General features: G+C 36.3%; 1 protein-coding gene and 1 pseudogene across 1 annotated transcript in view; one reads left to right on the top strand and one right to left on the bottom strand.

Annotated features, from left to right (window-relative positions):
- Positions 1-27,399, top strand: part of STT3B (STT3 oligosaccharyltransferase complex catalytic subunit B) — a 98,429-nt gene that overhangs the window by 22,547 nt on the left and 48,483 nt on the right. The gene's annotated exons all lie outside the window — the stretch shown is intronic.
- LOC101290233 (non-histone chromosomal protein HMG-14-like) lies at positions 21,375-22,422 on the bottom strand (annotated as a pseudogene).

Genomic DNA, 27,399 nt, shown 5'->3' with positions numbered 1-27,399 from the left:
GCACCACAGTAATTTGAAAAAGAACCAGGTGGTTACATAGCACTTTGCCTAACTGGTGCTATCCCTTGTGGCCATGGTGTTATTTTTTTCCCTGGTGAAAATAACAGTAAATTTTAAACGATTTTTAATGGCTGAGTCAGAAACTTGAATAAGTATACTCTTGATTTCCCAAAACTGGTAGATCACAGGTGTAGTTTTTCTGAACTCTTGAAGAAGATAACTCAGAGTAGGTTTTTCAGTGCTGGAAAGAAATGACTTTCTATTGTGACTTATATGTTGGGGGTCTTCTAAAAATAAATTCAAAATTCTGCAAAATTTTTATGCACATTCTTCTGGTGAGAGAATCCATATTTTCATCAGATTCTCAGAGGCTCTCATCCAGAAGGATTAAAACCCCCGCCTTTCCCTCCTTTTTTTATGAGGTTTTTTTTCATTGCCAGGTGATGGTTTTGCCAACTTTTCAGAAACATAACCAGCTCTAAGTTGGCAAGAAATTACTCTGTATTGAGTGTTCACCTGTACTGAACACTGTGAAAGTGTAGTATTTTATATGTCTGGTGGTTCCCTTCATTTCTTCATTGTTTTTACTGTTTTTCTTACCTTTTTGGTTGCACAACTAAATCATAATTACTGGGTTCCACAGACTGTCCTCTTTGCTTCTGCATTCCAAACCATCCAGATATAGGTGTAAGAATGATGAAAAAGAAATACTTCCATTAGTAAACCTGATTTTTGTTAGGGAATCTCTGGTCAGAAATGCTTGTTCTCAATTATAACAACAGTTTTTTGTGGGAAAATATATACTTCTTGGCAAGATGTTCAGGAATGTCAAAATCTAAATCTGTGGCTACATGCATGTTCTGTCACTTGTTAATTTATTCTGTCCTGACTCTCCTGTTTCTAATCTTGTTACTCTTATCCTTGAGGTGGTACCTAGCTATAATAACCTATAAAATAGCATGATTCTTGCAAAAAATTAATTAGGATAAGTTTCATATTTTAAGAAAATTCATGTTAGAGTTAACTGCATTTTGATATCTGTATTCTATCTTAGTTCAAAAACATTGTCATATTGATATACGTTCAATCAAAATTTAATTTGATTGAGGAAATGACATTTTTTATCCTTTCTGTTGAGTTATGTTACTCATGCCTCTCCTATTTGGCTTTGACTGCTGGGAAATGAAGTCAGATTTAAAGTTGAACTTGTAGGCCCTTATGACTTACATTTTGGTATGTTTTTACCTAGTCTTGAATTTTTTAATCTATATTTCTCATGTCTTTTATCTTTCTATGTTACTTTTAGTTTATTATGTATTTTTGTGGAACAAAAAGGTGATAAGTTAAGGCGTCTTACAGATCTTAGAACTTGGAAAAGCATTGAGTTTTCCCCCCCACCCCATAGACTTTGATTGCATATCTGAATTATAGTAGAGCAAATGCTTTTAGTACTAAATGGTACCTTCAATGTTCAAATTACCTAACATATTTACTGTGTGATAACTATTGAATATGTGCCAGGCACTGTACCAAGTGTTTGGAATATATACGGAGGTCTCTGTTGTAATGGAGCATATTTTCTGGCAAGCAAAATGTAAGCAAATAAAAAGAAAAAATAAAGTAACATGCTAGCTAGTGTCCAGGATGTGGCTGTGGGCCTACCACTTCAGAGAGGGAAGTGAATGAGGCCCTTTTGAGGTGATATTTGAGCTAAGACCAGGATGACAAGGAGTTAGCTAGCCCTGTGAAGATCTGAATTAAGACCATCTCTCCAAGCAAGAACAAGTTTGGCATGCTGAAGGAAAATAAGGCCCCTATGGCCAGGATATAATGAGAAAGGATATAATGTAGATAGGGATAGGATAAGGCCAGATCAAGTACGGAGATTGGTAATTGTGGGAGTTAAACCCTTATTCAGATGAATTTAAAAAATAAGTGGAGCAGAAGTTAATTTGGCTGTAGCAGATGTTTTTCATTTCTGTATATAATACTGAATGGTTTTGTGGGTGATACAAAGGATGGATGAAAGACTTTAGAGGCCAGAACATGAAGAGGGACCGAAATAGCATTGACTATGGAGTGTTCAGACAATGAAAATTTGATTAACCCAGTTACACTATTTTTATTTCCTTCTACCTGAATGGTATATTTCTATAGAAAGAATAGTTTACCTTAGAGTGGGAGTTAAAACATTTTACACAACTCATAACTTCACACTAGCATTAAATCACCTTACCCAGGTGACATTCGTGGGAAGATGTTTTAAAATTGGATCATATATAAAATGTTCAGAGGTGCTTTAACATTTATTGAACTTGCTATATGCTGGGTGCTTGGTGGTAGGGGTAGGAAGATCTATTCATTCATCTTTGCCTAGAAACCAAATTGTGTGACGCCTGGCTTTGCTATTCATTAGTTGAGTGGCTTTGAGCAAAGTTAACCTCTTTGCATTTGATTTCTCGTCTGTAAATTGGGAATGACAATAGTACCCGTCTCAGTAAGTTACCATAAAGATTAAATGAACTAATACAAATAAAAGTACTTAGAACAGTATATAATTCATAATAAGCACTTATTAAATGTTCACTGTTTGTTAATTTTGTTACTATTCACTTACGATGGAGCCTAATAGGTACATTTATGCTATTTAGTATGTTGGTTGGAGAGAGATAAAATGCAAAGTGCAAGATCCAGTAGAGGCATAACGGAGGGAGTGCCAGCCCTTAGCTGAAAAGGATAGTTAAGGCTTAGGAGGAGGTATCTCTTGAGTTAGGTCCTGAAGGGCAAGTGTGAGAGGATATGGAAGAGGGTTTGCTCTTCAGGAAACAAGAACAGCTTGTGCAAAGGTATAGAAGTATGAAAAAGCATTAATAGTATATATTTAGGGAAAAAAAGTTGGGAATATATGAGGTGAGAAGGAAGTAGGGAGGAGACATTTCAGGGTGGGGATGGGGAAGGGAGTCTCAAAAACATCAGGACTTTGTCCTATAGATTTTGGGAAACAGTGAAGGATTAGTATGGTTAATAGTTCATTTAAGAGAGAATTGTATGGAGGATGGATTGGGAGGTGGTGAGAAGTCAGTAGAGACAAGTGAAATAGTCTAGATAGAATATGAAGAGGACTTCTTATTGGGAAATTTTAGGAGCTGGGTTTAGGGAGTGGGTAGTCTAAGATGATTCTCTGTGATAATGGTAAAGTTTTTAACTAAGATAGCGAGCAACTTTACTAGTGGAGAGCAGAGTAAAAATGAGTTCAGTTTTAGGTATGATGTGCCCATGAAGACATCTCAGCAGCTATTCTGGTGGGCTGTTCAATATGAGGATTTAGAATTTAGAAAAAGGAATTGCGTACTTAGGAATAATCCACGGTAGTCAAAATTCAGGGAATGGATGAGGGAAAGAGGAGAGGTAGCAGTGAAAAGAGTCTGGCATCAGTCAGACTCTTGACATCAATCTTTGGAGCATAGTGACCAAGAAAATCAATGTATATGGTACACAAAAAATTTTTTTCATCTAAGGGACTTAAGGGAACGGGCCCTTGGAAGAGAATAAGTTTTCACGTTCTTAGCTTCCTCATGTACTTTTTCTTACAACTGAGGTCCAGGCATCATACTGATTCACTTTCCCCATCTCTAATTGCACAGTCATGCATCTCCCATTTTACAAAAGGAAAGCATACCACTCACCTGTCCCTATATGTTGCCCTGAGGTATAAAAATCTCTAGGTTTCCAAATGAAGGCACAGCACAGTTCACAATGTTCATGTGGAGATACTGACCTTTCTCCCAAAGAGAGCAAATCAGGTATCTGTCATGGAAATGTCACAGAGGAAGCTCTGTGATTCTTTCTGAGAATTTGAGTTTTCAGGAATTTATTTGTTGGATCATAATCTAAACAGATTGAATGTAGCAAATTTATTTGAAAGAACTAATATATATCCTGAGATATTTGTGAGGGTAAGTCTAAAAATTTTTATTAACACTATCCTACTAATTCTAAAGCATGAAATAGAGCAGAAAAGTCAGTATTAATGAGAAGGGTAAAAAAGTGGACAGAGGTCAGTTTTAGGGACAGAAATTACAGTATAAACCTTGAGATGCTTGCCTTTGGTGAGGGGTGTCTCATTTGGAATTTTGGTGTACAGATGGTCTCCCTTAGGACAGATCAAGCTTCTATATAGCTTAGCATAGATTTTCTTACTCTAATAAAGCTGATGGTGGTTGAACAGTGTTCTTTAGGAAGCAATGTAGAACTCTGAAATTAGAAAAATAGATCTTTTCCATAAAGCCAATATCTTTTTTAGAAGACAGTGCTTTTTCTTCTTATGTTTTCATATTACAGTTTTTACTACTATATTTGAGGAAACAGGAAAAGTCTTTTTCTCTTATAGAAGACCTAGACTTATGCAAGAGAGAAAGGAGACTAATTGAAGTAAAGTATTAGAAGTATGTAATGGAGAAGGTGAGCTTCCCTTGTTTCATTTAAGGTAGAGACTCTACTTTTCGGTAGTGTAATATATTACTTGAATAATCTAAGAGTTAAAGTCACAAGGAGCTAAAATTACCCACCCCTACACATTTTGGATATTTTTTCCTCAGGAAGAGAGGGAGAATGACTTCTTAAGACAGACTAAATAAGTCTCATAGACTTCATTTCTGAAATGGGTATATGAATAATTTTCTCACTTGTCAGTAACCAGACTATTTAAAGATTTAAGGAAAAAATGGGATAAAGAGTAAAATGTGATTTTTAAATTCATTAAAGGAAGAGAAACAACTATATTTGAAAGTCCTGTGGAATTAGAAAATACTTGATAACAGGAGAAAGAGGAAGAGATTCAAAATAAATTGTTAAACTTTAAGTGTCATAAGTAATCTGTTCAAATCAAAATGCTGATAGATGATTGTGGTGATAATACTGAAAGTTGTATACATCTCTTGAAAGATGCTGCAATAATGGACAATAGATGCAACCTATTAACAAGTCTGTCTTGCATTCTTTTCATGAGAACTGAGACTTTGTTTTCTATCAGATATATTTTTGATCCATGTATAACAGGTATATTGTAAAAGTGAACTGGCTTTTTAAGATCAAATAGAAATTCCTAGTTCCCTCTTTATACTTTGTAAACAGAGTTTTAAAAGCTTGAAGGAAAATTTCTGCATGAGAAAAACTTTTTTCTCATCCTTTCTCCTTTCGGAGACATTGAATATGCAAATGATAACAGACATCAATGTCATGTTATCATTGAGACATTCTCCCAAAATAGTTCTTTAACATTTATGTGGCAAGCTTGTCTATGATGGGAAGACTGGTTTGGGTAAAGCAAACCTGTACTGGGTAGAAGTGGAAGGAGGGATTTCAAGTCTTTTTGAAAAGGAAGTTTACCCAGGTTTACACATACCTTTATAAGATGAGAAATAAACTTTGAGGGAGTAAAGATTAGAAAGTATAGCTTACTGGTAAGAGTGGTTATCTGGAGCTTGACAGTGGTGGTTGAATTGGTTAATATATTAAATATGAGAAAGGTGCCAAGAAGGGGAGAAATATGAGGCAGAGATGGGGATCACTTGCTTTGTATCTCCTTTGTGAGAGTAATAATTAATAGTCGTTGGAGGATTTGGTAAAAAACTTTTATAGATTATGTGTGAAGCTTGTAGGTAGTAGTGATGGTTGTTATTTTTGGTCATGCAGTACTTAATGAAGTTTTCTGGCTATGATTTTGTTTTCTTTGCCTAGCCTTTTTGGTTTTGCTTTTTTTTCTTCTTTTTTTGTTAAAAATTGCTCATTGTTTAAAAAAATCAAAGAATGAGGCATAATCTATTAATTGCTTGTTATATATTCTGCTAGGATTTCTTCAAAGGATACACAGTTTTTGAAATTTATGTAAGTGTACACGCACACATAACCTTTAGGTTTTTGGCATAAATACGATCATACTATACAGACTAATGAATTTTGCTTCATCTACAAAATAGCATGACATATATGGTAGCTGATAGTGCTATTCACCAGTATCTGGTTTCCCTCTTTTCTCAGCACATGGGTGGGGCCATGTGACTAGTACTAGCCAATGAATCAAGAGTGTAAATGATGTGTATTTCTTTCCACCTGAAAATTTGTTGTGCTTAAACCTCCAAAATTCTTTTCTCCGGCAGAATGATTGCAACATTCAAGGTAGTGACTATTAGGGCCATGGTTGTTTAAAAGGTAATATCTGTACCACAGAGTTGAAATCTGAAATGATATAGTCAGAGGTATATTGGACTTCTTTGTCCTTTTGTTTCCAAAGTAACTTAAGAAAGAGCAAAAGCTTCAAAGTTCAAAGTTGCATCTTAAAACATCTTAAGAGAACTATGCTAATGGTCTTGCTTATATAATTTTAAACATATGCCAGTGTTTTTTAAACACTTATTTTAGCTCTTGAACCCTTTCTTCAAATGAGAGTTTACACAAGAGCCTAATATACAGATAAGTGTGGATTAAATGGGATGGTACCCTCTTCCTTTCAAAAGTATATATTCTACTCACTTGAAAATGTATACCCCACTCCTGTCAGAAAAGGTAGTATGAGAGGAGTTCTTTGGAATCTGAGGTACAGGGAATGATTTAAGATCCACTTAAAAGGTTCACAGTGCCCGGAAGGTGATGCAAATTATTACTGGCATTTATTACTCTCTTGCTGTTTGGAATCATCTTGTGATCATGCTCAAGAATGTGGGCACTGGAGTCAGAGCTGCTTGGTTCAAATCCCATCTTGACTACTTAGTGGCTGTATGACTTTGGATAAGTATTTAACATCTCTGTGCTTTAGTCTGATAGATTGGGCATAGTATCCTACCTCAAAGGTTTCTTTTTTTTGTGATGATTAAATAACAGTACTGACAACTGTTAACAATTTTTTAAAAGAATAATTGTACTTATGGGCTTCCCTGGTGGCACAGTGGTTAAGAATCCGCCTGCCATTGCAGGGGACACGGGTTTGAGCCCTGGTCCGGGAAGATCCCGTATGCTGCAGAGCAGCTAAGCCCATGCGCCACAACTACTGAGCCCACGTGCCACAACTACTGAAGCCCACACGCCTAGAGCCCGTGCTCCACAACAAGAGAAGCCACTGCAGTGAGAAGCCTGCTCGCTGCAACTAGAGAAAGCCTGCATGCAGCAATGAAGACCCAACGCAGCCGAAAATAAATAAAAATTTTTAAAAAAGAATAATTGTATTTAAATAAATAGTGCTAAAAATGCATCTCTTTACTACTACCCCTCTTGGACCCCTTTCTCTCCTTAAACACGCTAACCTCTCCTATCTCAAGGTCTTTGCACTGCTAGTTTCTTTACCTAGGGACAGCTCTCCCCACCTCTTGGAATGGTTGGCTGCTCCCATCCTTAAGGTCTCACAAATGTTAGAAGACTTCATTTATACCTTGCTTAAAGCCATCTTTACCCTTTCCTCCCCTTCTTCCTATTTCACTCTTTTATCCCATCCCTTTAGTGTCTTCCAAAGCTGTTGCTTCAACCTATAATTATCTGGTTTGTGTTTATTGCACTTAAGCTCCAGGAGAGAGACTTTGCCTGTCTTTTTCACTGCTCTCTTTCTAGTGCTGAATGGAAACCTGGGACACATTAGTTGCTTAGAATTTTTTTTTAAAAAATGGTAAATGATTATTACCTTTTAAAAATGAAAACCATACTAATGTTCAATGTAGAATAGCTGTCCCTAGAGGCACATATTATAATGTCTTGACAGACAGGAATTTTGGGGAAGCTTTGAAAGATGTGCTGTCAAATTGACATAGGTTCTCTATTCATAGGAGACAACTATGAGCCCTTACATATCCTTATTTTTGATAGAAACTTCAGTTAACCTGGTATTTCACCACAAAGCAAATTAAAATAGTGGGATGGGGCTTCACTGGTGGCGCAGTGGTTGGGAGTCCGCCTGCCGATGCAGGGGACACGGGTTCGTGCCCCAGTCCGGGAAGATCCCACATGCCGCGGAGCGGCTGGGCCTGTGAGCCATGGCCGCTGAGCCTGCGCGTCCGGAGCCTGTGCTCCGCAACGGGAGAGGCCACAACAGTGAGAGGCCCGCACACCGCAAAAAAAAAATAATAATAATAAAATAAAATAGTGGGATGATTCAAGGCTTTGACTTTAACGGGAATGTTGAGATGTGGTAGTACTTGATACAGAGCTCCACTTCCTCTCTTCCCTTTTGCCCTATCTCTTTCCTCTCCTTCCCTTCTTTGCTACTTATATTTGCTGTTCTTTATCACCATCATGGAGCAAAGCCACTTGCCTTTCCTTTGTTTCCTCCATTGTTTCTGATTTATTCTTCTGCTTTTTAGATTTTATTTGCAAAGGCTAAGCTAAACTAGACTTGTGTTGTCTTATGGAAATTAGATTTGTGCACTGAACATTTGTGGGGTGTGGGACATGTTTGTCTCCCATCCCCTCTGTGTTTATCTTGCTCTTTCATTGCCAAAAGCAGTCTTTTTCTATTGTTTCTCGGTTACTTCCTAATTTGAATCTATTTATGTAAAGCCTGGTTTCTAAATTTCTGAGGTTTCAACTGTGTTCATCTAAAAGTGTGTTAATCTTGAATCTGTATAAGAATTTAATATAGAAGTGAAAAGAGTAGGGGTTATTACAGCAAGCGCTTATTTTGAGACAGTCATTTTGATGCCAGTCTTACAAAAAAGCAGTGACATAGGCCCTGGAAAATGTCAGTTAGCAAACTTTAGTTAAAGGTTTAATTATAGTTATATGCATTTGGTAGATAGTTTTAGAGAAGTAATGGTTTAGGGAAAAGGAGGACGGAACTGGCCCTTGGGAGACTTGCTTGTGTTTTACTTTTAGCACTGCCTTAGCCCATTTCTTTAGGCTGGAACTTTCTCTATCTTTACTTCTTAGCTATAAATTGAGACCTTTATTTCTCAGCTTTTCTAGCTCATATTCTACACATACCATATATTCTGTTACGAAAGCTAGTCACAGGGGTCTTAGATGACTTCAGGTTGGTCATAGCTTTAAGGCTAAGAATATACTGTTCTACTTATTCCTAGACATCTTCCAATCAATATTTTTTATGATACAGTGCCATATTTTTATAGAGAACTGGAAATGTTAATTAAACATACAAAATGCTTTCCCACCTCAAAAATTTCCTCTTGAAGATAGAAAAGCCTTTCATTAACTTTAGAGCTGAGGTATAAATTTTTTTTAACCTTTAAGATTAAGGGTATATTGTATTTTGCTTCAGTACCTAATTGTGAGATTTCGTTATTGTTTTTGAGTGTACATTAAGTGTTTCAGTATAACATAAGGTGAAATAACAAACCTAAAACGAAGTGTATGAAGTGGTTAGGTCTCCAACAAGATCAGTAGAAGGAAAATGCAGAGGTAGCGCTTTCCCTCTTTGTTCAGCAGGGCAGGCCTAGTTTACAAATGGGTTGGTACTGAGTGTTTGTTTTCCTAAGGAAACAATATGGTATATGTTGAATAAGACGTAAACCAGTTTGTAAAGTTCTATTTAAGCTGTAATGTTCTGAATTCAAGTATTGTGCTAATCTCTATTAGAACCCAAGAGGTGTAACCATTTTTCCATAAATGGACTTCCATAATTTAATCTCATCTTGCTGCTTTAAGAGGTTGTTTCAAGCACATAGACTTTTCTTAGCTTTCGAAGGGTTTCTTGGGATGAAGAAGAATTAATACTACGGAATTTATAAGGATTAAAAACAAGTGTGTGGCTTTCAGAAGCAAATGTTTTATTCCTATCTTGTTACTTTTCATTTGTCTCTTATAGATATCGGGAAAGGCCATTATAAAATGCGGTGTCTTTGAATAGCCAAAGGACACGGAGATCTTAGGAATATACATTGCAGAAGAAAACTAAATTTATGTATCTTAGCTTCTTTGTAAAGGTGGGTCTCTAAGACCTCTTTTAATTTGTAATATGGCTGTTTCTCTTTATCAGATTTAAAACTCACATTTTCCTGTGATCCCCAGTTTCTCCTTACATCTTGAAGCAGTTTGCTTGTTACTGGAAAGCAGTAAAATTATTTATATGCCCCTTTTAGAATGAAAAAGTTCATGTGAGAATTATTTTGTCTGTCTTAATAAGTCATTCTCCCACATTGGAATTTCAGGTTGGCTCTAGAGATTGGGTTGAGAGAATTTGGGGGAAGGCGTTCATTTATTTTTTAGAAAACTTTTATGAAAAATAAATAAACCAAAAGTAGAGAAGACCACAATGAATCACATGTATCTACTATACAGAGTATTCAATAATTAGCATCTTTTTTTCACACTTGTTTCAAAACAAATCATTTTATTGAATTTAAAATACCAAAAGTTGTTCTGACAATATTAATAAAAGTATATGTAAAATCTGGTAGTTTTCTCAGACTGAGTTAGATATTATTTTACCACTTGTGTTTTCTCTTTTATTTCAGTTTTATTTTGGTGTCTCCTAACCTTTAGTACGTCTTTTCTCAGTCAATTCACCTAGTTTTACTTGATGAAAACTGTAAATTGTATATATGAGAGTGTGTGTGTGTGTGTGTGTGTGTGTGAAATTTTCCATAATAAAGTTTACATATAATTAACTTGAAACAAATAGACTGTCAGATATTTCTTCAGCAAAAATGGGTTTATTCGGGATCAGCAGAGAATTGCAATTAGGGATCTGCAACCACAGCAGGCCATGGTGCAAGTCCCAGCATGCCATTTTATAGAGAGGAAAAGGAAGTTGGAGGGGCTAAACAGAGTCTATGGCTTTTCATTGGCTGCTGAGTCCTTGCCAGGGAAGAAGAGAGGAACCTTTCTTCCTCCTGTTGGGCTCTGCTGTCCTTGCAGGGCATGAGAGCTCCCCTTTCTGGTCTCCCAACATTTTTAACAATATGTATTACTCATATATATAATTATGTAGATCATCTATCTATGTATATGTAAGTATTATAATTGCATATATAGATAAGTGTGCATGTATATGTAAACTCTGTATACACACACATACACATGCACACGTGCAGTATCGTAGAAAATTTCTAACATAAGCAAAAGTAGAGTTAATACTGTAATGAACCTCCGAATGTGTATACATCACCCAGCTTCAACAGTTTTCAATTTATGGTCCATCTTGTTTCATCTATAACACCCTCCCCAGCTATGTAAATTTTTTTAATATGTATATTGGACATGCTAAAATTGAAGACTGCTTTTGTGCACACAATTGCTTGCATTTAATGAAGAAGAAAATAGAAGCCAAAATTTAAGTTAGTGTTACTACTTATTACTAGTATGCCAGAAAGAATTAATTGACCCTCATAAGTGAAGTGCCAGGAACTATATGATACCTTCAAGGATGCAAAAGTCACTAAGAAAAAAATATTCCACTGTCAGGTAAATTAGAATAGAGGTTCCAACGTGATGTTTTCAAAGCACAAATTCAAGTGGACTGGGGAGGGGAGGATGGAGTATTAGAGAAGGCTTCTTCAAGAATGAATTTCAGGTTTGAGGGGATCTCAGGAAGAAAGGAGAATAAAATGCATGGCTGTGGTGTGTTTCTATGTAGATGGAACAAAGAGCTAGGAAAGACCATGCTAAAATTGCTCAATAAGAAGGTGAAACAAAAGATTAATAGATACAATTCTTTTTTTGGTTATTTACTGTAATGGAAAAGAGTAGTTGTATGATTAATCTAAATGCCTTTTATATTTGTTTTGGATTGGTTTTTTTTGTTTCCCCTGGTTATTAACTTCCCCCCCGCCTCGGGTTCTTTTGTTTTTTTCAGTTGAGAAATCATTACCATATACCAGTGTATTAATTTTAGGTGTAAAACATAATGATTTCATATATGTATATATTGTGAAATGATTACCACAATAAGTTTAATTAATTAACATTTATTACCACACCTTTTTTTTCCCCTTGTGATGAGAACTTTTAAGATCTAAACAACTTTCAAATATATAATACCGTATCGTTAACTGTAGTCACCATGTTGTATATTGCATCCCTACAACTTAGTTATCTTATAACTGGAAGTTTGAACCCTTTGACCACCTTCACCCATTTCCCCCACCCCTGCAACCCCACCTCTGACAACCAGCAGTTTGTTCTCTGTATCTGAGTTGTTTAGGTTTTTTGGTTTGTTTTGGTTTTGGGGGGTTTTTTTAGACTCCACGTAAATGAGATCGTCTAGTATTTGTCTTTCTATCTGACTTATTTCATGTAGCATAATGCCCTTAAGGTCCATGCTTGTTGTTACAAATGGCAGAATTCCTTCTTTTTATGGCTGAGTAATATTCCTGAGAGAGAGAGAGAGAGAGAGAGAGAGAGAGAGAGAGAGAGAGAGAGAGTGTGTGTGTGTGTGTGTGTGTGTGTGTGTGTACACCCCACATTTTCTTTTATCTATTCATTTGTCAATGGACACTTAGTTTGTTTCCATGTCTTGGCTATGCTGCAACAAACATGGAAGTACAGATGCCTATTCAGGATAGTGATTTGGATTAATGCCTTTGGATTAACTCCTGGAAGTAAAATTGCTGGGTCATATGATTGTACTGTTTTTAGTTTTTTTGAAGAACCTCCATGTTGTTTTCCATAGTGGCTGCATAAATTTACATTCCCACAAACAGTGTGCAAGGGTTCCCTTTTTTCTACATCCTTGCCAATATTTGTCTTTTTGGTAATAGCCTTTCTGACAGGTGTGAGGTGATAACCTCTTTGCATTTCCTTGGTGATTAGGATGTTGAGCACCTTTTCATGTACCTGTTGGTATTTGGTTTCCTTTGGGAAAATGTCTGAATCAGTTTGGATTGGGTGTTTAATATTTCAACTGAGGTTTCATGGGAATTCACATAAAAGTAAATAACCAGACTATACTTATAGTATACTTGTAGTAGCAACTGAATCTGCAACACAGTGTTACAAATTTAGATTTGGGTGCTTCTGGTTTAATTTATATATGTGTGTTTATATGCAAACAATGAGAAATACAAGCATTACTAAAATTTTCTATTAGGCTCTAAACAAACTTCTGCATCATTTAATTGAGCAATATCTTTAACAGCAAGAAAAACTTTTTAAAAACTGATGACTGTTTGACGGTTACTTCTGAGTCAAATATTTTACAACTTTGTGAACCAAAACAAAATACCAAAATAAATTAGACGATGTTTAGCATCTTTGCAACTATGAAATATAACCTCGAGTTTAAGACTCTGTGTTTACTGAAAGAACCTAATTGTTCTTCTTACTGATTGATTTATTAATAAATGTTATAAATTTGGACTTAAATTTCTATTTAAAAAATACTTTTATTTTTCCTTTATTTTTTTATGAAGATTTTATTTGAATAAAGGTTCCAAGCCTTTAAAGTTTGAAATGCAATAGCTTATTTCATTTTGGAATTTCATATTATATATCTTAATTAAGTATTTCAGTTAAATGTCTTTACTTTGAATGAGGTTAATATTTATCTGTATTTTCTGTATAATTGAAAAGATTGGCAATTATAAGGGATAGATAATGGGATAGAATGATGTGGGAACAAAACATTACCTCTGATAACAGGGCTTTAAAAACTTGGAAGTTTGTCAAGTAGTCTTTGAGACATCTCTCTCATTTTAACATAGTCACAGGAATGTTTATTGATTTTCAAATTTAAAGTCTGAAGGAATCTAGTGGTAAATTATTAGAATTAATAAGCATTTGCAAGGTTTCTGGTTATAAAATCAATGTAAAAATATCAAGAGATACCTGTCAAAGATTGCCAGCAAACACAGGAAAGCATGCTCAACATCAATAATCATTTGAGAAATGCAGATCAAAACTATAATGAGGTATCAGAATGACCATCATCAAAAAATCTACAAACAGTAAATGCTGGAGAGGGTGTGGGGAAAAGGGAACCCTCTTGCACTGATGGTGGGAATGTAAATTGATACAGCCACTATGGAGAACAGTATGGAGGTTCCTTAAAAAGCTAAAAATAGAACTACCATATGACCCAGCAATCCCACTACTGGGCATATACCCTGAGAAAACCATAATTCAAAAAGAGTCATGTACCACAATGTTCATTGCAGCTCTATTTACAATAGCCAGGACATGGAAGCAACCTAAGTGTCCATCGATGGATGAATGGATAAAGAAGATGTGGCACATATATACAATGGAATATTACTCAACCATAAAAAGAAACCAAATTGAGTTATTTGTAGTGAGGTGGATGGACCTAGAGTCTGTCATACAGAGTGAAGTAAGTCAGAAAGAGAAAAACAAATACCATATGCTAACACATATGTATGGAATCTAAAGAAAAAAATGCTTCTGAAGAACCTAGGGACCGGACAGGAATAAAGACGCAGACGTAGAGAATGGACTTGAGGACGCGAGGAGTGGGAAGGGTAAGCTGGGAAGAAGTGAGAGAGTGGCATGGACATATATATACATTACCAAATGTAAAATAGATAGCTAGTGGGAAGCAGCCGCATAGCACAGGGAGATCAGCTTAGTGCTTTGTGACCACCTAGAGGGGTACGATAGGGAGGGTGGGAGGGAGACGCAAGAGGGAGGTGATATGGGGATATGTGTATACATATAGCTGATTCACATTGTTATACAGCAGAAACTAGCACAACATTGTAAAGCAGTTATACTCCAATAAAGATTTTTAAAAAGAGATACCTGTCAGTATGTCAAACAGGATTTTTAAAAAATAAATGAAAATACTATTAAAAATAAGAATAAATCTAAGCAAATATGTGTAAGATCTCTAAGGTTGAAATTATTCATTTTCTGAAGAGACATTAAAGAAGACCTATAAGAAGGAGATAACTCTATTTATGGATTGGATGAGTCAGTATTGTAAAGATATTAATTCTCCCCGAATCAGCATGTGGAGTTAATGGACTTTTAGTCAAAACCCCACATGGATTTTTTGGTGGCATTGACAGCTTATTTTAAAATTCATGTGGAGATGCAAAAGGACGAAATACAAGGCACAGTTTTAGAATGTTCTGCCAGATGTCAAGATTTTATTTAAAGCTCTAGTTATAAAGTTTGCATATTATTGGTGCAAGGATAGACATAAAGACCACTTGAGCAGAATAGAGTCCAGAAACAGATCTGCACATTAATGAACTCTTAGTGTATGATAGAGGTAGAACTGTACAGCAATGGAGAAAAGATAATTTTTCAGTGAATGATGTGGGAACAATTATTTATACAGAGGAAATAAAAATAGATAAATATTTCTCACCATATAAAATAATTGATTCCAGGTATATTAAATACCTAAATAAGTAAGTTTAAACTAAATTATCATGAAAAAGAAAATAATATCTTTATGACCTTGGGACAGTAAAAGACTTTTTAACCAGAAAAAAACACTAACTCACAGCAAAAAAAAATTGATAAATTAGGTTTTGTCAAGAATTTCTGTTCTTTAAAAAATACCATCATGAGTGAAGAGAAGCTATGAATGAGAACAGTTTACAACTCACATAACTGACAAAAGAACAATATGAAGAACTTAGTCAAATTAACTAGAAAAAATGTGCAGAGTACTTCAATACATACTTCAGAGGAAATTTAATGACCATTAAATACACGAAAAGTGTTAATCTCACAAGACATCATAGAAATGCAAATTACCATTGTTGGCAAAAATTGTTTGATAATCCTAAGTGTTGGTAATGTTACTAAGCAGCAAGAACTCTTGGGTAGGGTGTCCACCTTTTATTTATCTCTATAGTCAGTTCATTTAGCTGTCAGGGCTGATTAGTTTAGTGGTAGTGGTGTGTTGTATGGGGGGGGGAATAGGGGGGGAGGTACTGTATTACGGGCCTAAGAAGAAGATAGTGACTACTACTACCTTAGTGCTCAGTGAAATAAGAGTGTGCTGCCCTTTACTAAAGTCCTGTTATTTCACTTCCAGGCGATAAGAAGGGAAACCCATAAGGGCATTCAGTAAACTATTCACAGTGCTGGGTTGGAAACTGGGCTGGAAAATAGGATAGAAAAATGAACAGCAAATCAGACAGGAAGAAGTTAACTGAAAATCAAAGAAAATGGGTTTATAAGAGTGAGTTGGGACTTCCCTGGCAGTCCAGTGATTAAGACTCCGTGCTTCCAGTGCAGGGGGGCACAGCTTCGATCCCTGGTCAGGGAATTCAGATCCCACAAGCTTCATGGTGCGGCCAAAAAAAAAAAATAAAGTTAAGGGAGTTGTGGGAGCCTTGCATACCAGGATTGACTTGATCCTGGGGATAAAATAGGACTAAACACATTCTACATCCATTTATGTTTAGTTTTTAGATACTTTGACTAGGTTTTCAGTAGAATCTTAATGAGCTTGCTTGTTTGTTTTAACTCTTTAATTTTGCCTTCAGGCTTAGATCTCAGGAAGTATAGTTAAATTAGTTTTAGTCTTTAACTTTGGGGATACCATTTAAAATTGACGTTAGGTAGCTATCTGGGAAGCTATCTAGAGTGTATTTCATCTCCATTTAAAAACATATTTATGAAATCAGTTATTCATTCAACAAATATTTGAGGGCTGCTATGTACCAGGTGCTGTGCGAGGTTGTTGGAGACATGTGGTTTCCTCGTGGGAGTATTTATCTAGTGTGGTAAATATTAATCAAGTAAACTAATGTGACATTGCACCTGTGGCAAGTGCTAGAAGAAAAAAGTACATTGAGCCTTTTCTGTCAACAGCATCCCTTAGAAATGTGCTGAAGTTTGAAGAATGAGTTATTTAGGCTAAGAGGGGAGATAGCAGTGATCCAGAGTGAAGGAGCTTGGCAGTCTGAAGTTCTGAGGTCGGAGGGGATAAGGTGAGTCTGGAGGACTGAAGGATGGGTATATGGAAAGTAGGGAGATAGTAAGGTGTGAGATGAGACTAGAGTTATGTCAGAGCTAGAGTGTGTGTGGCTTTGATTATGTTAAGTGAAGTTTCCTTCCTTTTAATTTTAAGAGATGAAGCCCTTGAATAGTTCAGCAGGGAGTTGCAATATGATCACATTTGCATTTTGAAAAGATGTTCTTTGTTGAGAAACAGTATACAGATTGGAGAATTAGGACGTGGGCAAAATGGATGTAGGGGGATGAGTTAGGGGCTACTGCGGTAGTCTAGTTAAAAAAATGATAGCTTGGATTACAGTGCTAGTATCAGAGTAGGAAAGAGTGGACAAATTTCAAGGATATTTAAGTAGTAAAATAACCTGGTTATGATTTGTGTATAGGATGTGAGAGGGAAGGAGCTCTCTAGGATGACACCTAGATTTTTGGCTTTTTCAATTTAGGTGGTAATTAGATAGAAAATACTAAAAGCAGACACAGTGTAGGTATTTGTTTTGAGGGTGGATAGGTGGTGTCCAGTCATGAGTTTAGTTGGATATTGAGTTTGAGATGCCTTTGTGACATTCAAGGGGAAAAAAATGTAGACAGGGAGATAACATTGGCAAATTGTGGGCATACTGATAGTAATTGAAGGCCCAGGTATGACTGACATCTCTTGGGGGAGAGTTACAGTTAATGAGAGGATCTTGGGTAGAGGAGGCTGCCTGTACAGAAAGCAGAGAAGAGGGTTGGAGATGTGGGGTAAAAAAATAGGAGACTATTGTAGTTATAGAAGCCAGGGAAGAGAATGATTGAACAGAGAGGGAGAGGACAAGATTTATGCGAAATGGAAAGTGAAAAATACCACTCAGAACAATTTTGATTATGAAGTTGGAACCCCATGTTTCTTAGTTTTAAGAACATATTAATCTCTTGGAGTCCATTTTTTTAAGTGAAAAATTGCGTTTAAAATTTAAAATCCTGATTCTTGTTAAAATACTAGGCCTTTTGTCTTTGAACTATTTTCACAGGTTTTGGGGATGTTACTTACTTTTCCTGTTGTGTACTTCCTAATGGTGCTCCTCTACCTCCTATAGTTTGTAACTGTCCTTTATGAAGCTCATTTGAGTCTCAAGTTATTTTTGGTTTTTGCTTTTACTGTTAATCCAAGTTTTTGGACCTTGGTTTCAGTGTTAACTTCTTGATTTGTAGACCCCTTGTAAATTTAGACTAACATGCAGTGGTACAAAGGTTAAGAGTTTACCTTTCTTATGGGAGTCTTTCTTCCCTGGGGAGGAGAAAAATTTAGCCACTTCCATGCTGGTGGATACATTGTTTTTCATCTCTGAAGGGATAGTCTTCCCATGGTCCCACCTTTAAGTACAATAAATACCTTGTTTCTAGCATTTGGAGGTTTCGCTTTTAAAATTAGCTCTGGTACTTTCTTTTAGAGGGTGTGTAGCATTTCTAGCTTAGATTTCCAGAATTGTTGCTGGAAAACAAATGTTGTTTTAAGTTCTGAGTTTAAAATCCTTTTTCCTTAGTCAGAAATTTTGGTATATTATTCCATTGCCTTTATATTATTTCCATTGCCTTTATAGCATTCAGTGATTCCAGTTGACTGATATATTCTTTTGGAGAAAATCTGTTTATTTTCTATGAATGATTTTAAGTTGCACTTTATTCTTAGCGTTTTGAAATTTATTGAGAGGTGTATGTAGTTTTTTGTGTTTTTTCCTAATCATCTGTGGGGCATAATGATTCTTCTTTTAAGATTAAATGTAAAAACTGGATTTACCTTTAGATTTCTTAATTTTTTCATACTTTTCAGCTTTATTGAGATATAATTGACAAAGTTGTGTATATTTAATGTGTACTGCATGATGATTTGAGATATACATACACATTGTGAAATCATTACCACAATCATAACACATCCGTCACCTCATATAGTTTCTTTCCTTCTTTCTTCCCTTTTTTTTTTTTTTGGTGAGAGCTCTTAAGATCTCATCTCTTAGCAAATTTCAATTATACAATACAGTACGTATTACTAACTACAGTCACCTTGTCATACATTAGATCCTTAGAACTTATTCATGTTATAACTGAAGTTTGTACCCTTTGACCTACCTCTCCCCATTTGTCCCATCCCCCATCCTCTGGCAGTCACCATTCTATTCTCTTTCTGAGTTAAACTTTTTTTAAAAAAGAGAGTTCACATATAAGTGATACCATACAGTATTTTTCTTTCTCTGCCTGGCTTATTTCACTTAGCGTAAATGCCTTCCAGGTTCATACATGTCACAAATTGGCAATGGCAAGATTTCCTTTTTGTGGCTGAATAGTATTCCATTATATAAATGTATAATGACATTTGCTTTATCCATTCATCTATCAACAGACACTTTGGTTGTTTACATATCTTGGCTATTATGTATGTAGTTATTTATTTTAATTTTTGGCTATGTCAGGTCTTAGTTGTGGCACACGGGATCTTCGTTGCAGTATGCGGGATCTTTCATTGCACGCCCGGGCTCTTTGTTGCAGCACGTGGGCTTCTGTCTAGTTGTGGCGCGTGGGCTCTGTAGTTTGCGGCATGCGGGCTCTCTAGTTGAGGCGTGCGGGCTCATTAGTTGTGGCGCACAGGCTTAGTTGCCCCGCGGCATGTGGGATCTTAGTTCCCCGACCAGGGATCCTACCCACATCCCCTACATTGGAAGGCATATTCCTTACCACTGGACTACCACGGAAGTCCCTGTCTTGGCTATTATGAATAATGCTGCAGTGAACATGGAAGTGCTGATATCTCTTCTATATACTGATTTTGTTTCCTTTACGTATACAGTTGACCCTTGAGCAGTGCAGGTTTGAACTACATGGATCTACTTATATGTGGATATTTGTCACTGATAAATACAACCTGCAGTTGGTTGAATCTGCAGATGCAGAGGAACTGCAGTTGTGGAGGAACCAAGTATATGGAGGACTCACTGTAAGTTATATGCAGATTTTCAACTACAGAGGCTTGATGCCCCTAACCCCCACATTGTTCAAGGGTCTACTCTATACCCAGAAGTAGGATTTCTGGATCACATGATAGTTCTGCTTTAAAAAATTTTAAGGAATTTCTACACTATTTTCCATAATGGCTGTATGAATTTACATCCCCACCAACAATGTACCAAGGGTTCCCTTTTTTCACATCCTTGACAGCATTTGTTGCCTCTTTTCTTTTTGATAGTAGCCACACTAACAGATGTGAGGGTGTTTCTCATTGTGGTTTTCAGTTGCATTTCTCTGATATTGAGCACCTTTCATATACCTAACTGGCTATTTGTATATCTCTGGGAAAATGTCTTTTCAGGTTCTTTGACTTCTTTGACCATTTATTAATCAGATTTTTTGTGGGTTTTTGTTTTTTGGCTTTTTTTTTTTTTTTGCTGTTGAGAGGTATCAGTTCCTTATGTGTTTTAGATATTAACCCCTTATTAGATATACGGTTTGCAAATATTTTCTCTCATTCCATAGGTTGCCTTTTCATACTGTTTATTCTTTCCTTTGCTATGCACAGCCTTTTAGCTTGATATAGTCCCAGTTGTTCATTTTTGCTTTTGTTGCTTGTGTTTTTGGCATCGTATGCTCAAAAATCATTGCCAAGGCCCATGTCAAGGAGATTTTTCTCTGTTTTCCTCTAGGGGTTTTATGGTTTCAGATTTTACATTGAAGTCAATATGCATTTCAAGTTGATTTTTGTGTATGGTGTAAGATAAGAGTCCAGTTTCATTCTTTTGCATATATTAATAACATCCAGTTTTCCAATACCATTTATTTGAAGAGACTATTCTTTCTTCATTGTTTGTTCTTGGTGCCCTTGTCAAAGATTAGTTGACTGTAAAAGTGTGGGTTTATTTCTGGGCTCTGTGTTCTGTTCCAAAGGTCTGTGTGTCTTTTTTTATGCCAGTACCATACTGTTTTGTTACTATAGCTTTGTAACATAGTTTGAAATCAGGGAGTGTGATAGATACTTCCAGTTTTGTTGTTCTTTCTCAAGACTGATTTGGCTATTCAGTGTCTTTGGGGGTTCCATGCAAATTTTGGGTTATTTTTCTATTTCTGTGAAAAATGCTATTGGAATTTTTATAGGGATTGCACTGAATTTGTAGATTGCTTTGGGTTATATGGACATTTTAACAATACTATTGATAATTCTTCCAATCCGTGAGCACATAATATCTTCCCATTTATTTGTGTCTTCTTTCATCAGTGTATTATAGTTTTCACTGTACAGGTTTTTCACCTTCTTGGTTAAATTTATTGTTAAATATTTTATTGATTTTTATACTGTTGTAAGGGGGATTGCTTTTTTCTTTTTATGTGCTTCAAGAAAGTCTTTCATAATTGAGATTTTATTGGTTGTTTTGAGAATCAGTACATAGACATTTCAATTTGTACACAATTCTCAACATACGTACCAAAAATCTAAAAAATCATGTAGTTGTAATTCTTTTCTGAAGTTATTCCAGTGACTTTCCAGCTTAAAATTTGGAGGCAAATTTTCCTTCACTGGATATTAAATACCAATATCTTCAAATATTGATATGCTGTTACATCGTAAGTCCCACTAATTCACAATTTAATGTCATATACCCTACATACTCAAATTGTCAGTCATTCACAGCACATTAACAGTTACTAGAAGAACCGGACTACCATGACCAAAGATGTTACATAGTGCACAAAATTCTGCCCAGGAGAGCCAAGACCAGGGGGTGAGTGGTTTGCTTTAGGAAACAATTATACCAAAAACAACATGGGAAGAGAAGTAATTTAAAGTGTTTAAGACATTAAATGCACCGCTGACTCCAAACTGCCATTTAATATGCTTTGTATTATAAGATGTAAAAGCTACCCTCGCATCTGTGGAATGTTAAGCTGACACCCAAGACAATCAAAGCCTCGCATATTCAATATCCCAGTATTTTCTGGTTGTACCAAAAAATAAACAACCAGCAAATGATTTCACCTCTTAAAAAAAAGCATGTACACTAAATGCTTTTTTTTAAGCTACTAAAAAACTTGCCTTTACAAAATGCAAGAGCTACTAAAAAACTTGGATTTACAAAATAGTTGATAACAGAGCTACTAAAAAAACTTGCATTTACAAAATAGTTGATAACAGTATTCCTCTGGATTGTACAAGAAGGGAGATGGGGACCACTGATAGGACCAGGGGTGTGATATTAATCAGACTTGGCTTCTTTCTCTCCTGCTTCATCAGAAGCTGGCCTCTCCTCGTTTTTAGTTTCTCCATTTTCTTTTTTTTTTAGTTTCTCCATTTTCTGCAGGTAAGTATTCTTTAGTCTCTTGGTTAGCCACTTCAGCCTGTTTTGCCTTCGCTCCCCTTTTTGCCTTTGGTTTGCACTTTTTGTCTGAAGATGTATCCTTTCCTGCTGCCCTTTTTGGCTTCGTTTCCACTTTTGCAGGAGCCAGTTTAGCTGATGACCTTGCCAATCTCCTCTTGGGCTCCTCCTTCACCGCCCCCTCAGCGGAGCAGACCTTCCTCTTGGGCATCGTGGCGGTGGAGTGGACATGTGCCGGGTGCCTGCGAGCCGTGGCACGCTGAGAGCCTTTGTGAAGCTGGGCTGCCTGGCTGCTGCCACTCCTCCTGCTGCCCAAGCTGCTGGGACCCACAGAGGGGGTGGTGGGAGAACCCGGGATTGCTATCTTAATTTCTCTATCAGATAATTCAGTTAGTGTATAGAAATGCACCTGATTTTTTAAATGTTGATCTTGTATCCTTGGTGAAGCCTTTAGAGTTTTCTGTATATAAGATCATGTTATCTGCAAACAGACAATTTAAATTTTTCCTTCCCAATTTGGAAGGCTTTTACTTCTTTTTCTTACCTAATTGCTCAGGCTAGGACTGTGTTGAAAAGAAGAGTGAGAGTGGGTATTCTTGTTTTGTTCCTGATCTTAGGGGAAAAGCTTTCAACTTTTCACCATTGAAGTATGATGCTAGCTGTGGGCTTGTCATCTATGGCCTTTATTATTTTGAGGTACATTTCTTCTATACCTAATTTTTTTAGTTTTTGTCATGAAAGGATGTTGAATTTTGTCAGAGGCCCTTTCTGCCTCTTTTGAGATGATCATATGATTTTTATCCTTCATTCTGTTAATTTGGTATCACATTTATTAATTTTCGTATGGTGAACCGTCCTTGACTCAGGGATAAGTTCCAGTTAATTATGGTGTATGATCCTTTTAATGTGCTGTTGAATTCGATTTGCTGGTATTTTCTTGAGGATTTTTGCATCTTTGTTCATCAGGGACCCTGGCCTGTCATTTTCTTGTTGTGTCCTTGTCTGACTTGGGTATCAGGGTAATGCTGGCCTTGTAAAATGATTTTGAAAGGGTTTCTTCTTTAATTTTTTGGAAGAGTTTGAGAAGGATTGGCATTCATTCTTCTTTAAATGTTTGGTAGAATTCACCAGTGAAGCCATCTGGTCCTAGGCTTTTCTTTGAATCAGTGATCAAAACCCCCCAACAATCACCTTACTCGTTATTGATCTGTTCAGATTTTTAAATTTCTTCCTGGTTCAGTCTTTGATGTAAGTTGTATGTTTCTAAGACTCTGTCCATTTCTTCTGGGTTATCCAATTTGTTGGCGTATAATTGTTCATAATAATCTCTTATGATCCTTTGTGTGTCTGTGGTATTAGTTGTAACGTTTCCTCTTTCATTTCTGATTTTGTCTTCTTTTTTTTTTCTTAGTCTAGCTAAAGGTTTGTCAATTTTGCTTATCTTTTTTAAAAAAAAGTTGAACAAAACTGTTCATTTTTTTTCTTTTTTTCTAGTCTCTATTTCATTTATTTCTGCTCCGATTTTTGTTATTTCCTTCCTTCTGTTTTTTGGGCATAATTTATTCTTTTTCTAGTTCGTTGAGGTATAAAGTTAGGCTGTTTATTTAAGGTCTGTTTTTTATTAATGCCAGTGTTTATTGCTATAAACTTCTGTCTTAGATTGCTTTTGCTGCATTTTGGTATGTTTTTCCATTTGTGTTTATCTCAAGATACTTTAAAATTTTTCTTTTTATTTCTTTGACCTATTGATTGTTCAGGAGAATACTGTTCAATTTCCACATATTTGTGAATTTTCTAGCTTTCTTACTCATTTCTAATTTTATATCATTATGGTCAGAAAAGATATTTGGTATAATTTCTGTCTTAAGTTTGTTAAGACTCGTTTTGTGACCCAGTATGTGATCTCTCCTGGAGAATATTCTGTATGTACTTAAGAAGAATGTGTGTTCTGCTGTTAGATGGAATGTTCTCTGTTAGATCCATTTGGTTTAAAGCATAGTTCAAGTCCAGTATTTCCTTATTCATACTCTCTCTTTCTGATCTGTTCATTGAAAGTAGGGTATTAAAGCCCGCTACTATTATTGCATTGCTGTCTATTTCAGTTGTTATATACTGTTGATCAGTTGATCCATTTATCATTCTATAATGAATGACCTTTTGTCTGTGTTACAATTTTTGATTTATAGTTTATTTTGTTGGATAAAAGTATAGCCATTCTTGCTCTCTTCTGCTTTACGTTTGCATAGAATTTTTTTTCCATCTCTCCACTTTCAGCCTATGTGTATCCTTAAAGCTGAAGTGAGTTTTCTGTTAGCATATGTTTGAGTCTTGTGTTTTTAATATATTTACTCACTCTATGTCTTTTGATTGGAGAATTTAATCCATTTACATTCAAAGTGATTACTGATAAAGACTTAACAACTGCCATCTTGTTAATTGTTTTCTAGTTCCTTTGTTCCTTTCTTCTTGTGCTGTCTTCCTTTGTGATTTGATAGTTTTTCTTAGCAGTATTCTTTGATTCTTTTCTCTTTATCTTTTTATATCTGCTATAGGTTTTTGCTTTGTGGCTTCCTTGAGGTTTACATAAAACATTTTATGATTATAACAGTCAACTTTAAGCTAATAATTTGATTCAGTTGCATGCAAAATCTCTATTCTTTTACACCCCCCCTTCAATTATGTTATAGATGTCATAATCTTTTTATGTTGTGTATTTAACAAATTATTGTAGCTATAGATATTTTTGTCTTTCAACCTTTATACTAGTTAAGTGATTTATACACCATTACAATAGTAGAATCTTCTGAATTTGATTACATACTTATCTTACTAGTGAGTTTTATACTGTTATATATGTTTTTATGTTACGAATTATTGCCCTTTCATGCTAGCTTGAAGGACTCCCTTTAGCATTTCTTATAAGGCAGTGTGGTAGTGATGAACTCCTTCAGTGTTTGTTTTTTTGGTTTTTGTTTGTTTGGGAACGTCTTTATGAAGGACAGCTTTGCTGAATATTCTTGGTTGGCAGTTTTTTTCTTCAAGCACTTTGACTATATGTATGCTATTCTGGTGCAAGGTTTCTGCTGAGAAATCTGCTGATAGCCTTATGTGGGTCCCATGTATAAGTTTTTTACTCTTGCTTTCAAAATTCTCTGTCTTTGATTTTTGACAGTTTTATTATAATGTCTCTCAGTGGAGTCCTCTATGGGTTGAATATGTATTGGTACCTATGAACATCACATGCCTGGATGACCATCAATTTCTCTCCCCAGATTTGGAAAGTTTTTAGCCATTATTTATTTAAACAAGCTTTCTACCCCTTTCTCTCCTTCTAGAACTCTCATAATGCAGCCATCATTACCCTTGATGCATAGTTAATGTAGGCTATTTTTCACTTTTTTTTCCCCTCTGCCCTGATAATTTCAAGTAACCTCTCTTCTAGTTCTCAGATTCTTTCTTCTGCTTGTTCATGTCTGCTGTTGATATTCTCTGCTGCATTTTTTTTCATTTTATTCATTGTATTTATCAGCTCCAGTATTCTCTTTGGTTTTTTTTTGTTGTTGTTTTTGTAATTTCTATCTCTCTTTTGGACTTCTTATTTTGATCATGTATTGTTTTCCTGATTTGTTGAGTAGCCTTTCTGGGTTCTCTTGTAGCTTGCTGAGCTTCCTTAAAACAATTACTTTGAAATCTTTGTCAGGCAGTTCATAGATCTGTTTCTTTGTGGTCAGTTACTAGAAAATAATTGGGTTCCTTTGGTGGTGTCATGTTTCCTTGATTTTTTTCACTTTTGTTGAAGCCTTGCATTTATGCCTGCCCATTTGATGGAGTGGTTTTGGTCGGGAAAGACCTTTACCTGTGGGTAAGTGTGAGGGTGCCAGCTGAATAGGCTGTGGCAGTTCTTACTCTGGGGAAGATCCAGGGGTGTAGTCTTTGTGTAGCTCCAACAGCTGAGATCAGTGTTAGTGAAGATTGCAGGGGTCCTCAATGGCCAAGGCAGCAAGTGTCCATGGGGCTGTTAAGGGCTGTTGGGGACCTTCTGGTCTCTTTTTCTCCCACAGGAGTTGTTGTGGCCAAGGGGATCTCTCTTGGCACCAGGTTCAGCTCACAGGTGTCCTCTTAATCATGGTAGTACTGATGAGTGCCCATGGAGTAGCCATGGAGCTAGGGTCTGGAGCTCAGGCACACACAAAGCAGCTGCAGAGCTGGAGTCTGAAGTGTAAACACTTACAGAGCAACAGTGGTTCTGGAGTCCAGAACATTTGTGGGATTAGGGGGTTGTGGCAGCCCTGGTCATGGGGCAGTGCAGCAGTAGCTCTTTCTTGCTGAGGACAGAGCAATGTCTCCCTCTCCAGGGGCCCTGTGGCAGTGATGGCTTTTGGTGAAAGCTGCTGTTGTCCTCTGCAGAGCACGCCACTGGAGTTTGTCCTGATGAATACTTATGGGGTCCTCCTTTGTGAAAGCTGTCATGGGTGCTATTGTCCTCAGTTGAAGAGCCTGCCTAGGTCCTCCACAGAGCAGACCACACTGGGCACTGCAGTGGTCCTACCACATGGCTGATACTGATAGCCTCTACCCTTCTTTGTTCCTGGCTGTCTCTAGATGTCTCAGCTAAGCCTGTCTCCCTAGTGATCCTTCTGTATGGTTGATCTCCATTTTTTGCTTCATTGTGCTGCTGTAGGATCTCAGTTCTGCATGAGCCTCCTGGGGATATTTTCCTTCATGGATAGTTGTCTATTTCTTATTTTTTGTTGGGGGTATGAAGGCTGGTATCTCCTACTGCACCATCTTTCTAATGCCACCCCTCAGAATACTTTCTGTCTTGTTACTAATTTGCTTTGCATCTTTGACCTTTTTACTATTTAGCCCATCCTTTATTTTGTTTATCTTAACAGTCATTTGACATTCAAAAACTTAAATAGTGCTTTTATCGTAGATCTTCATTTCACAGTGATAGTAGCAGTAGCCTCTGAGTGCTTTAGAGACATTATATTGTTTACTTATCATAGCCACCTTATTGACATAGGTACTATTGTTATCCCTTTTCTACAGACGAAGAAACTAGAGCACAGAGAGACCATGAGTTGTTTGCCAAACCAAGGTCACATAGCAAATAAGTATGGAACTAAGATATTCAAACCCAGGCAGTATGATTCTAACACTCATAGTCTTAACCTCTAGGATATGC

Source organism: Orcinus orca, chromosome 10, assembly GCF_937001465.1.
Source record: "Orcinus orca chromosome 10, mOrcOrc1.1, whole genome shotgun sequence".
Taxonomy (NCBI): domain Eukaryota; kingdom Metazoa; phylum Chordata; class Mammalia; order Artiodactyla; family Delphinidae; genus Orcinus; species Orcinus orca.
This window is presented reverse-complemented; position numbering and strand designations above follow the sequence as displayed.